This window comes from Macaca fascicularis, chromosome 12 (genome assembly GCF_037993035.2).
Source record: "Macaca fascicularis isolate 582-1 chromosome 12, T2T-MFA8v1.1".
Classification (NCBI taxonomy): Eukaryota; Metazoa; Chordata; class Mammalia; order Primates; family Cercopithecidae; genus Macaca; species Macaca fascicularis.
Window position 1 is genome coordinate 76,833,889 of NC_088386.1, and position 14,051 is coordinate 76,847,939.

Here is a 14,051-nt window from a genome sequence, read left to right on the forward strand (position 1 = left end):
AAATTCAAAGGATTATTAGTGCTACTGTGAGCAACTATATGCCAATAAATTGGAAAATCTAGAAAAAAATGGACAAATTCTTAGACATATACAACCTACCAAGATTGAACCAGAAAGAAACCTAAAACCTGAACAGACCAATAATAAGTAACAAAATCAAAGCCATAGTAAAAAATTTCCCACTAAAGAAAAACCCAGGACCAATGGCTTCACTGCTGAACTCTACCAAACATTTAAAGAACTGTACACTTCCTAATTCCTGAGGTGCTGGTTCAAAGGAAAGTAGTTAAGTAAACTGTTAAGTTGTAATACAAAAACTGCCATATAAACAGTTCTGTGGGAAGCTAGAAGTGGAATATTTATAACAAATTAGCTGATCAATATTTGACATTAAATAGAAAGTAAATATATTTAAATTTTAAATTTTAAAAATCATTTAACATCTAGGACAGAGAAAACATTTCGCTTAATTTGGACTGAATAGAAAGTAAAGAAACATTGAACCACCAGAACCAATTGAAATTACTGGGTTTCAGACCTGCTCACAGTCATCATCATCATTTATCAAGCCATATGAAATTCCATTACAGAAAGGTGATACTAAATAAGATAACCCAGTTGGAGTATATGGGGCATAGTTAATATGCTTTTCTCTTGTTTTTATTATGGAATAAATACTTCTATTGATTATGAAGAAGCAATTCAATCCTTTTTAGCATCAAACCAAGGTAATAGCTTCTCTACCATTTTTCTGAGTTTGAATATTACTATATTTAAAAAAAGACAATTCCTGAAAAATTTTACCTAGCTTCACGTTTTATTAGAAACACAGCCAGGAAGATATTTCAAATTTATCCTACCTTAATAGTTTCTTCACACTGCTGTAGCTTAAGATTTTCAGATTCTGTTTCTTTCTTAAATATCCTAAAGGTACATGCCATTTTGGTTTCCTTTTAGATGCAGGGATGTTTTTAAAACACCAGATATCACAGACATGTGTTCTCCCCTTGCCATTATGGTGAGTATTATGCCCTCTTTGTAGCTTTTCCCTTCAGAAATAATCAATATGACTTTCTTATAGGCACATTTTAAGTCATAGAATTTAATGATATTATAGCTGAGAAGGAGGGTCCAATAGCTTTTCAACAGAGAATGTTACAATCTATGAAATTATGAATGAAGATTTCTGTGTAGGGGGGTTAAGTATTTTCATAAGGTCACCAGGCTAGAGGGGTAACTTTCTTTTACTTGGAGACCTGGTTTCAATAACATAGGATAGGAATGGTTTGTAAATAAGATATGAGTCAATTCAGATCTCTTGAACATTTTTTTTTTAAATTTTACCAAAAGAAAATGAACCAACCTCTTAATGGTATATAGCAATTATTTTGATGCTTAATGGTCTCAGAAAATAGTTTAAGAATTACATAAAATGATATGTATGATCTTGGATTATTTTGTTTGTGGCACATTGGTTTAATTTAACATTCATAAGACATATATGGAATCCTGCTGCTTTGGTAAAGCACAATGTAGAGCTTAAAGATATGTCTCTTGTAATCAGACAAAGAACAGAGATAAAGATTCTGTGTCCAGTGAGCTCTTGAACTTTCTTAGAAGTCTTCATCACATGAGATTAGAAACAAAGCAAAAATTTGAATCAGTTATGTTTTTCTTTTTGGCTGATTCAGAAGAACTGCTTAGTCAGGAAACAACAGATGCTGGAAAGGATGTGGAGAAATAGGAACGCTTTCACACTGTTGGTGGGAGTGTAAATTAGTTCAACCATTGTTGAAGACAGTGTGGTAATTCCTCAAGGATCTAGAACTAGAAATACCATTTGACCCAGCCATCCCATTACTGAGTATATACCCAAAGGATTATGAATCATTCTGCTATGAAGACACATGTACACGTATGTTTATTGCAGCACTATTCACAACAGCAAAGACTTGGAACCAACCCAAATTCTCATCAATGACAGACTGGATAAAGAAAATGTGGCACATACAAACCATGGAATACTATGCAGCCATAAAAAAGGATGAGTTCATGTTCTTTGCAGGGACATCAATGAGGCTGGAAACCATCATTCTCAACAAACTAGCATAGGAACAGAAAACCAAACACCGCATGTTCTCACTCATAAGTGGGAGTCGAAAAATGAGAACACATGAACACAGGGAGGGGAACATTACACACTGGGGCCTGTCAGGGAGTGGGGAGCTACCTAATGTAGATGATGGGTTGAAGGGTGCAGCAAACCACCATGGCACATGTATACCTATGTAACAAACCTGCAGGTTCTGCACATGTATCCTAGAATGTAAAGTATAATACAAAAATAAAATAAAAGAAAAAAATAAAATAATTATAAAATAAAAAGAAAGGAAGTTGATAAATGTAATCGTGAAATGTGTATTAAGCAATCATTTCCCAGGTAATTTTTCTATGAGAAATTCAATGATTTTATAATTCCAATTGAATTACTTGGTTATACAGGCCTATTTTTGACAAAACATGAGTAAATAACGGGACGTGTGGTTAGGAGGACTGAACCTCATGCCACATGCTTGTTTGTGTCGCAAAAAGTGAAACCAGCTGGGTCTGTTTGCCCATGGAGTTGTGCGTGTGGTAATTTAAGGAAACCACACAGTGTAGCAAAGGATGTTGGAAGGGGTTAGAAAGCAAAATTAATTTACAACCATGCCAGCTTTACATTGTTGTTAAAACACCACCACCTGATGCTATCATAGCACGTTGTTAATATTTCAATAAAGCAATACCTTTTAATGACCAGTTTAATAATACAGATGACCATTTTCCTATGCTCTTCCTTCTTCTTACTTTACATGGTCTTCCAGAGTGACCTTTTACACACACATGGCTTCAGTGATTGCATATGTTCTGAACTTGGAGATCTATGCTCATGGTCTAGTTCCTTATCATATCAATGATATCCTGCTTACTGAATATTTCTACTTGGATGTCCATGCACACCCCCAACTCTTCCCAAACTATACTCATCTTCTCAGTCTTCTTGCTTCTCAGCTCCAAACCTTCTCCTCTTCCTATGCTCCTGACCTCAGTAAATATCACTTGCTACACATGCAGTCAAGCAGAAACCTGATTATCATCTTTAATTTCTCCACCTTTTCTACATGCCTAATGGATCACCAAGACCTATCAATTCTAACACCAAACTGTGACTCTAAAGTGTCTCTCTCCAATCTTAATACCATTACAGTAGTTCAGGCCCTCATCCAATTTCCCTGTATCATTATAGCAGTTTTCTAATTGTTGAAAATACCATTTGCATATAATTGTTAAGGATGCTTATATAACGAGGCAGTTATTATTATGTTACGTAGTTATCCAAAAGGAAACTGTATCTTATGCCTTGGTTATAAACAGGGCTGGTATTGGTCTTTCGCTGTGAATGACAAATTCAGGCATGCAAAACCTATCCCTGCATATGGCTAAACCTCTATATGTATAATGTGTGTACATTACACATCAGTGATCCCACATTTGAACTGTGAAATGAGCTTATTGATGTTTCCCAAAATATGCCATTTTAGAGCTTTGACTTTAATTCAAGTTCTAATTCAATGTTAGACTGCTTTAATAGCTAGAGAACCATTTTCAGTTTATGAAAGAAATGCCAGTCCAAGAGGAAACTAGGTAGGACAACTATTTGTGTGTGTGTGTGTGTGTGTGTGTGTGTTTTAAGGAATAGTGCATCTACTCAAGTCGAGGGTCGAATAATTCTCAAGGAGTACTTCTTATTGTTCGATATAGAAAATAACACTAAATTTTTCAGCGTATAATTTTTATCAACATGTAAGAATATATCAACTTTCTAAATGATTACTTTCTCATGTTCGAAAATAAAGATATTTAGTACCATACAACTATGTCTCAAATAACATGACCATCACTTCAGTATATCTGTGTTGTTCAGCACTTTTGATAGTGAGCTGCATATCTGGACTCTCAATTTGCCTAATTTGTGTTAATATACTTTTATTTAGTAAATAATATATGGTAAATACTCTGGGGAGATTTAAATACAAATCAGACATGACTCCTACTCCGGAGGAAACTAAAGTAAAAATTGGTTAAAATGAAGAATAAGATAGCAGCATGCCCTTCTAATCAATAAGAAAAATATCAGACCACTTGGGTGGACTGATTTCATTTAGTACCAAATGAGAACACACTTACTCCGTATTCTTCACCTCTATAAATCTGTCCATAAGTTAAAAGAAGAGCTTTTGCTTTTGAAACACCAGGCATAGAGCTTTATATATTTTATATATTTTAGAAACCAAAAGTTAGTTTAGTCTGTTCAACCAAACATGAGTAAAAAAAATGAATAGTCACTTAAACTGGTGTTGTGGTATATGGTCTTGAATAAAAGTTATTGATTTGATATTTTTTATTGTTAAATTGATCTTTAGGTTATGATTGCTTATTGTTCCCTTTCTAGGCATAATCTAGTTTCAAACATACATTTAAAAAACAAATAGCAAAATATCCCATGATGCCTCAAATATAGATGTTCAAATATCCACCAGTAGGTCTATCAACAGAAACATGACACTCATTTGCAGAGGAGAAAAACTGCATCAATTGCCAGCTCTGTGGTACTAATCATTGAAAACAAGACTGAAGAATTTTGAATTTTACATGTGCAAACACATAGTGAAGGTTCTTGGAAATTATGATAGTGCCTATGGCCTATGTTTCATTACCAATCATCCTCTTACGATATTTTTTATGAAAGAACTGTATCATGTCACCAAAAATCGTAAAAGAAAAAAATTCTTGGGGACCACAAATATTGTTATTTCAAGCAGAAACCACATCATAATTTAGTTTCTTTGCATGTAGATTTTTTAGAGCATTACTCTACTTTGCACAGACTGCTTTCTAAAATCAGATACTTTCTAAAATCAGATATTACTTGAAAATAGTATGGTATAATGTGACAGGTCAATCATAACTTTAGTGATTTAGCTGTAGAAGTGTTATGAGTTGGCTGGGCATGGTGGCTCACGCCTGTAATCCTAGCACTTTGGGAGGCCGAGGTGGGTGGATCATGAGGTCAAGATCCTGGCCAACATGGTGAAACCTCCTCTCTACTACAAATACAAGAATTAGCTGGGTGTGGTGGTGCGCACCTGTAGTCCCAGCTACTTGGGAGGCTGAAGCAGGAGAATTGCTTCTACCCAGGAGGAGGCCGAGATGGTGCCATTGCACTCCAGTCTGGCGATAGAGTGAGATTCCGTCTCAAAAAAAAAAAAAAGCATTATGAATTATACAAGAACAATCTATTTTCTTACACACACATATATATATATATGTATATATATATAGAGAGAGAGAGAGAGAGCGTGCACGAGAGAGTAAACATCTTTCCATTCATACCTTGGAACTTAACTACACTTAAAATTAGAACCCTGGGGCACCGAAGATGGCCGAATAGGAACAACTCCAGCCTCCAGCTCCCAGCATGAGCGACAAAGAAGACAGATGATTTCTGCATTTTCAACTGAGGTACTGGGTTCATCTCACTGGGGCATGTTGGACAGTTGGTGCTGGTCAGTGGGCATCACCTCACCTGAGAAGCGCAAGGGGGAAGGGAATTCTTTTTCCTAGCCAAGGGAATCTCCTTTGGGGATATACCCAAAGGATTATAAATCTTGCTGCTATAAAGACACATGCACATGTATGTTTATTGCGGCACTGTTCACAATAGCAAAGACTTGGAATCAACCCAAATGTCCATCAGTGACAGACTGGATTAAGAAAATGTGGCACATATATACCATGGAATACTATGCAGCCATAAAAAAGGATGAGTTTGTGTCCTATGTAGGGACATGGATGCAGCTGGAAACCATCATTCTCAGCCAACTATGACAAGAACAGAAAACCAAACACCGCATGTTCTCACTCATAGGTGGGAACTGAACAATGAGATCACTTGGACACAGGAAGGGCAACATCACACATTGGGGCCTATTGCGGGGAGGGGGGAAGGGGAGGGATAGCATTAGGAAACATACCTAATGTAAATGATGAGTTAATGGGTACAGCACACCAACATGGCACATGTATACATCTGTAACAAACCTGCACGTTATGCACATGTACCCTAGAACTTACAGTATAATAATAATAAAAAAAAACTTCTTTCTTATAAAAAAAAAGATCCGCTTGCTAATAATCAAAAAAAGTAGAACCCTATACATTAGCATATTAAATAAAATAGATAAGCATTGTATAGTAAATGTGATGTATATATTTGTGTATTTATGTATTTTAAATATATACTAATATACATTTAGATATTTAATAATTCTATTAAAATAATAAAAGTAATATATCAATATTATATTGATATATTTATTTAAATTTATGTTTAAAAACTGGGTTATGTGACTTATTGCCTAACTGAATTAAGATTTCAGCAAAAATCAGAGATAATTTTTTGAATATCTTGGCGACATATATGGGGGGATGTACTACTTTTATTTTTAAAACTCTATCAAAGTACCTCCTGCTGACCAGGCAGAATTCTAAATACTTTACCAATATTAACTCAGATAATCATACTGACAACTCTATTCAGGATCTACTAGTGTGATGCCCAAATTGCAAATGAAGAAGTTAAGTAGCTTATATCCAAGGTCAGACCACAAAGTGGCAGAATAGGATTCAAAATGACTCCAGAGTCTATGTTACTGTTTGAAAAGAATATTCAGCCATATCTGAGCAGGTTTTATTTATTAATTAGAGGTCAAAGGCATGGAAAAGATTAGCCAAGTCTTGGTAGCTTAGTGGCAGGTCATCTAGGGCCCTGGAGTCTCTCTTTCAGCTGTCCCTCTGTGTGATATTTTGGAGCTGGGGCATGCCTTACCTGCCTCCTCCCGGGGCCCTATCTGCTGAATACTATGACAGTAGGCAATAAAGAGAAATTAGCATCAAACAGCAGCCCTTCTCTTTATGTAACATAGAAATGACCCTTTCGTTATTTTTGACTGACCACAGCTACCTTAGTACTAGGTTAGCCTTGGTTACAGACTGGGTTTTGATGATAAGTAGGACTTTTGTAATTCTTTGAAACCTCTGCAAGGCCTCTCAGTTGCCCTAGGAACAGTGTAAATTTGGGAGTGTAACTAAATACAGATCTTCACAGATTGGAGTTTGAGCTTGCTTCTTCAGCAAGGGACTGGGACTGCTCTTTACTACTACAGGATGTTTTTCTCATCTTCTAGAGCTTAAGTCAAAAAAAATCTAGTTTCTCTTTGGGTAGTGATGATGAACTGTAGATACTTCTTCACAAGCTCAAGGAAAACACATTAGACTTTTCTGGTCAAAAACGAAGGCTAATTATGCTACAGGAGAAAACAGAGTTTTAAAAGACAGTAACCATACTAACTCTTTTTTAATTTTATCACTGAACTTTGAATAATAGAACGTAAGCAGTTGTTTGGATTTAAATTATTCTTGCCTCTTGAATTAGTATTCGAACTCCCTAAGATCACCATATGTGTTATTTCAGAAAATGAAGAGCCTTAAAAATTGCCTCAGAAATTTTATTTCCTTATGTTATAATTGAAATTTGGTAATTTCCCTCAAGATTAATAGAAAAGTTGTCCTAAAATCAACAAAACATGTTCACTTAGTTTTTTCCCACCATACTATGGGTAGGAGCTAATATTTACTGAGGGTCCAGCATATGCCAGGCATTTTACCTCACTTAAGCCCATGCTCAGTATATGTGGTGAATATTACTTCTCTTTATTTTATTGGTGAAGAAATGGAATCTCAGAGGCATTAGACAAATTACCCAAGGCTACACAGGCTCTAAGAGGAGTCCAAACTGGGGTTATTCTGACCTAAAAATAATGTGCTTTGCCCATCACAATACCATAAACTTTTTAAAATATTGATCATTTCCACATTTCAATTCACCAGCATCAATGATGTACTTTAAAAGAGGAGCTTTTTTTAGAGGGAGCTATTTACTCTTTCGGTTGAAGGCATAGAAATTATGCAGAATATTATGCATAACTTACTTAGGCAAGTGCAGTGGTTAAAACTAAGTACTAGTGGCTTAAATACTTCCTTGTTAAACAATTATAATGCAGATTAAAGCCCAAATGTGAAATGTGAACCTTTACACCCTGAGCCCACAAAGGTCGTCCCCTCCTTGTGGACCCAATGCACAAAGTACAGTTGCCTGCACCTCGGAGCCCTCTTACGAATGGCTGGGCGGGATTACACAGGAATCAGCAGGTGAGAGGCATCAAAGGTTACAGCTCACAGTGCCCTTGACCCTCAGTCGAAGGCGGAGACTCAGAGTAGCTGTCAACAGAATGGAAACCCTTGTATGAGAGAATTGCTTAAAATACTTCAGTTGCTCTCTGTGCATAGTGGAGGCACTGTTTGTGGTTTGGGAAGCTATAGAGACAGTTAGAGGCTGTTGTCGCAATTCACGAGTGTATGTACTCATGTATATCTGTAATGTGGTGTGCTTTCTTATCTTCAAGACCATAGTTAAAACAGTTGGATTATGTTGATAAAATGGACCCTATAAGGAAAGTACAAGTTTTGACATTTCCTCATTTTGTAGCTTGTGTTCAGTTGGCAATGTGAGTATTAATAGTGAACAATGTTAACGCCTGCATGTGATGTGAACCTGCCAGTTAGAAGATGATAAATTATGGATTTATTATTCTTTTTCTCAATCTCTTGACAGCTGTGAGCAAGGCTGTTCCAAATTACCACTAAATGGTAGAAAGTTTATTACTTCCCTGGTCAAATAAAATACAAATACAATTTTACCCTGCAAAAATATTATTGAGTTAATGTCGCAAAAATATTATTACTCTTATTATAGTTAACAGTGCATAGTACTAAAGGGCAACTTGGGAAATTCAAGATAACTTGATTTTTAGAACCTAACAGTATCTAGAAAATCACATATTAAATGTCTAATAAATATTTGTGAACTAAATATACATGAAGACAGTATTAACATCTCTCCAAGGGAAAAGTGCCTGGCTAATAACTTTTAATAAGTTAAGTGCTCCTAATTAGGAGTTGGCATTTATAATAGGGAGATGCTTTGTGATTTCACGTATGTAGAGACCTAGAGACAGAGATTTTATTGTGAAATAAAGGATGTATTGTGAAACAAAGGAGATGATCAGAGTAGGGTGGGTAAAGAAGATAAATAAGGAAAACAAAATAAACTTTATTACTTTAAAAATTTTTGTAATGTCTTTAATAGAGACACATTTTAAGGAGATTTTTGTTCACAGCTACAAAAGAGAATCATAAATGAGTGAGAGAAGAAAAAATAGAAATGATAGTGAATTATGAAAAAGGGCAAAATGAGAGGAATAAAAATTATATAAGAAAGGTAAAAGAGAAATGTCTAGAAGAAGAAAAGTATTTGTAAAATGGTTATAAATCTGCCCTTTCTTCAATGTTGAGGATCCTTTGGTTTCATATTCTCTGCTTTTTTAGACAGGATGTACATTTATAGACTGTTTACTTAGTAACTGAAACCTTTGCTTTTTTCCTCTTTGAACAATGAAACATAAAGTTAGAAGGGAGAAGTTTGTTCTTAACTACTTAAAAATGTAAACCTCATCTGGGGACAGAATAGAGATTCAAAATATTCTTTAATAACCTAAACTGAAAAAACTTTAATACAATTAGGTTATTCTTACTGGCTATTAAGATTTCTTAGAACTTACTCTGTAAAATATTTTGTGATATTAATGACATTTGAGTGAAAGCCACTTCTAGTACCATTAATGGCATTTTTATTTTAGAATTATTTCTAAATAGAATACATCTAAGGAAACCATGAATATGTTCCCTGAATTGGAGAATCGTCTGTCTACTTGAAAACTGTCTCTGGCAGCACTGTGGCAGAGGGGTAAAGTGGTGTGCTCTGAGGCCAAACTGTCTGGGCTGGAGTCCCAGCTCTGCCCCTTACTGTCCAGGTAACCTTGGGCAAAGTCATTTCTCCTCTGAGAAGGTACTCTCTTTGAAGATGCTATCTCATGTGTTGAACTATAGAATAAATTTACAGATGCAAAGAACTCAGAAGGATGACATAAAAGAAGTATTTAATAAATATGTTATTCTGACACATTATCCAATGTAGAAACAAGTAAACATCACTTCAAAACATAAAAACAGAAAGCCATTTAAAAAACAAATATGTTTGTAATCAAAGGTGAAGATTATTTCTTAAAATGAATATATATATATATATACCCACACACATATATATACACACACACGCACACACACACATATATATATATTCGTTTTTTGAGACAGTCTCATTCTGATACCCAGGCTGGAGTGCAGTGGTATGATCTCAGCTCACGTCAACCTCTGCCTTCTGTGATTCTCAAGTGATTCTCCTGCCTCAGCCTCCTGAGTAGCTGAGACTACAGGTGTGTGCCACCACGCCCAGCTAATTTTTGTATTTTTAGTGGAGACAGGGTTTCAGCATGTTGGCCAGACTGATCTCAAACTCCTGACCGCAAGTGATCCACCTGCCTCGGTCTCTCAAAATGCTGGGATTACAGACATGAGCCACCATGCCCAGCCTAAATTATGTATTAAATCTATCAGAGTATCTTCCACGTAATAGCAGTTCAATAAATATTTGCTGAAAAAAACTGGGTAACTAAAATAATAAAATATAAACCTAGAGATATTCACCAAAAAATATTATTGAGATCTAATATGAGCTTATAAATGCATTAGGTCTATTTTGATTGAAGAAGAAATATAAGATGTAACCCATGCTCTCAGAGTGGTTTCAATTAGTTGAAGAGAGAAGACCACATATATAACAGACATAGGGATTATATTTTGCACATAACAGGTTCTTAATAAACGCTGAAGTACTTGAAATGATTGAGTGAAAATATCTGAAATAATTATAAATGATAATAGCAATTTAAGGCACTGTAAGGTAGGCATTCCGGAGATAAGAGCCAATGGGTTGATGTAGTTCACAATGTAGGGCTCAGGCTGATATTTAAAGAATATATAAATTTAAGCCTGTCATTCTCAACTCTGGTTTCACATTAAAATAGTGAGTGCCCAGATCCTACCACAAGAAAATATTATTTAATTGGTCTGAGGTGAAGCCCAGGCTTTTATGTGGTATTAAAGCTACAGAGGTGATTCTCATATTCAGTCAAGGTGAGAATCTCTGGTATAAAATGGTCAGTGAAGACAGAGAAGAAATTCCAGGAAGATTTAGGGGAAGAGGGATAGTAATGGGGGATGATTTGTGTATAGGGCCTTGAAAGGATGTATAGTGGTTCAAATGGGAGCTGTATTGAAGCTAGTCTAGATTAAGGTTGTCGTAACAAAGTCCCTGACTGGAGTGGCCTAGATGGGAATGGAAGTAATAGACATGCAGCTCTCTCATATACGTGGGCTTTGATTTTTAGATATGCCCAACTTAAATCTCCCGGGAAAGGTTGCATAATCTCTATAGGCCTTAGACCTCTTATCTATAAAATGTAAAATAATTCTACTCCAAGTAGCTCTCTCATAAGGTGTGGGGACAAAAGGACATGGTGAAAGAAAGAGATGAGTTAAAGATGAATGGGAAAATGGTGGTGTTCCCACAGAAACAAGAAGATGAAAGTGCCTAAAAGGGAACAAAAGCAAGTCATATGCTTCACATATAGTCCTAGAAAAATAATAATTCAAAAATTTATAAATAAAATACACTGTGAATTAATAAGCTGCTATTTTATAAAACAAATCTCAGCTACCTCCCAAAGACTACTAATGTATTTTCCCTCAAAACCGACTCCACTAACTCAAAAATCAAATTAGAGACTCATGAGCCAATTTGTGCAAAATAAGAAATGACTCTGTTGAAAGTTTACTTAGTGTTTTTAAATGTTCCTATTAAGAAGCAGAAGTGTGTAAGTCCCGTGAGAAAAAAGTCAAATGAAAATAGGAAGTACTGAAAATGAAAGCCACATACGTTTTGTAAGAATTTGTCCTTCCAAATTCTCTTGGTATACTTTTTCTACAGCAAAATAATTGAAATTGTTAGACTTTTAGATAAATACTATCTACATGGCAGCATATATTAGTGCAGCTATTTTTAAATTAAGCGTAGTGGCTTAGAAACACATTAAATGACCATTAGGCACCCTTTCTGGCTTAATACAAATAAAATGAAAAGTACTAAGTGAAGCAGAATGATCTAGGAAGAAGCGTTGACCTGTAATTAAATTGGGTTTTTTAAAAACCTGAAGCTCATTAATTTACCAGGCCAACTTTTGAAATGGTCTCTAGGTATCATTGGCCTGACTGTATTTCTTTTATCTCCATATATTGTTATGTACTGTCATTCATTTTATTGCCACAGAACTTTGAGAGATAAACAGACATTCAATGCCATTTCAAAGTAGAGAAGCTACAGAGAGGGATTAACTATCCCCCAAAACATGGCTGGCTAAGCAGTAATAATGACCAGGCTGGAACACAACTTTCTTGAGTCTGATATTATTTCACTGTAGACTATCATATGCACTTTAGTGGTCACTGACCATTTAAAATCACATTCAGTAAAAATAATTACTATATCTTTCTTCTGCTTGTTATAACACAACTGAAACCAAATGCATTCTCTTTATGGAATCTTGTATGACTTGGACTCTGATAAATGTTACTTTATAAAATAAACAATAGTTCACATTTTCAATATGTGCAGGGTTCTAATTTTAGATAGACCCAGCTTAAATATTCTAGACAAGTGGCTTAATCTCTACATGCCTCAGATTTCCCATCTATAAAATAGATAATAATTTGTGTTTTATATTTGTGAGGATTTAAGAATACATATAATGTTCTTAATATAAAATAGGCTCAATAAATATTATTTACATAATTTTGATGTTGAAAACAACTATTTCCTATGGCACACGTTTACCTATGTAACAAACCTGCACCCCTGCACATATATCCCAGAACTAAAAATAGATAAATAAATAATGATAAAAGAAAAAAATGCTAAACGGAATTCTTCATGTTGAAAAATGAAACAATGAAATAATATGATTTCATATGAAACCATATGAAAATATAAAGCTCTCTATAAAAGGCAAATATATACACAAATATAAGACTGTCATCCTAATGATGGTATATAAAATTCTCATAATTCTATGGAATTAGTATAGTGAACTACCAAACTGTACACTTAAAAAGGTATAAAATGGTATATTTGTTGTTTTAGTTCAATTAAAATTTTGTAAAATGAAAAAAGAAAATAACTATTTCATAATATGGATGTATTTATTAATTTATTATTTATTTAAAAAGTTGCATTTTATAAAGAAAAATAGCAATCTATGTTATAACCAAAGATACTCTGAAAAAAAAAATCAGGTTACAATGGGGAAAAATATTTCAAACAAAAATATGTGAAAAAATGAAAAGTACAATAAAAATATCAACATGCATTTTTTGTGAAGCTAGACAAGTTTATTTTAAAGTTTATGCAGAAAAATAAATATACAAGAATAGGGCCTGGCATGGTGGATTATGCCTATAATCCCAGCACTTTTCGAGGCCATGGTGGGAGGATTGCTTGAGCCCAGGAGTTTATGACCAGCCTAGGCAACATTAGTGAGACCGTGTCTCTACAAAACATTAAAAAAAAAAAAAAATAGCCAAGCGTGGTCCCAGTTCCTCAGGAGGCTGAGGCAGGAGAACCACTTGAGCCTGGAAAGTCAAGGTTGCAGTGAGGCAGCCAGTGAGCACTCCAGCAGCCTGGGTGACAGATTGATGCCCTGTTTCAAAACAAACAAACAAACAAAAAAACACTAAAAAGAAAAGCTATAAATGGGAAGTAGTTATAACAAATGTTAAAACCTAGTATAAATCTTTTATAATTGAAACAATGTGTTACCAGCTCATGATAAAAAGACTGATGAGCAGAACTGAGTGGAAATTCTAGAAATAGATCCAGG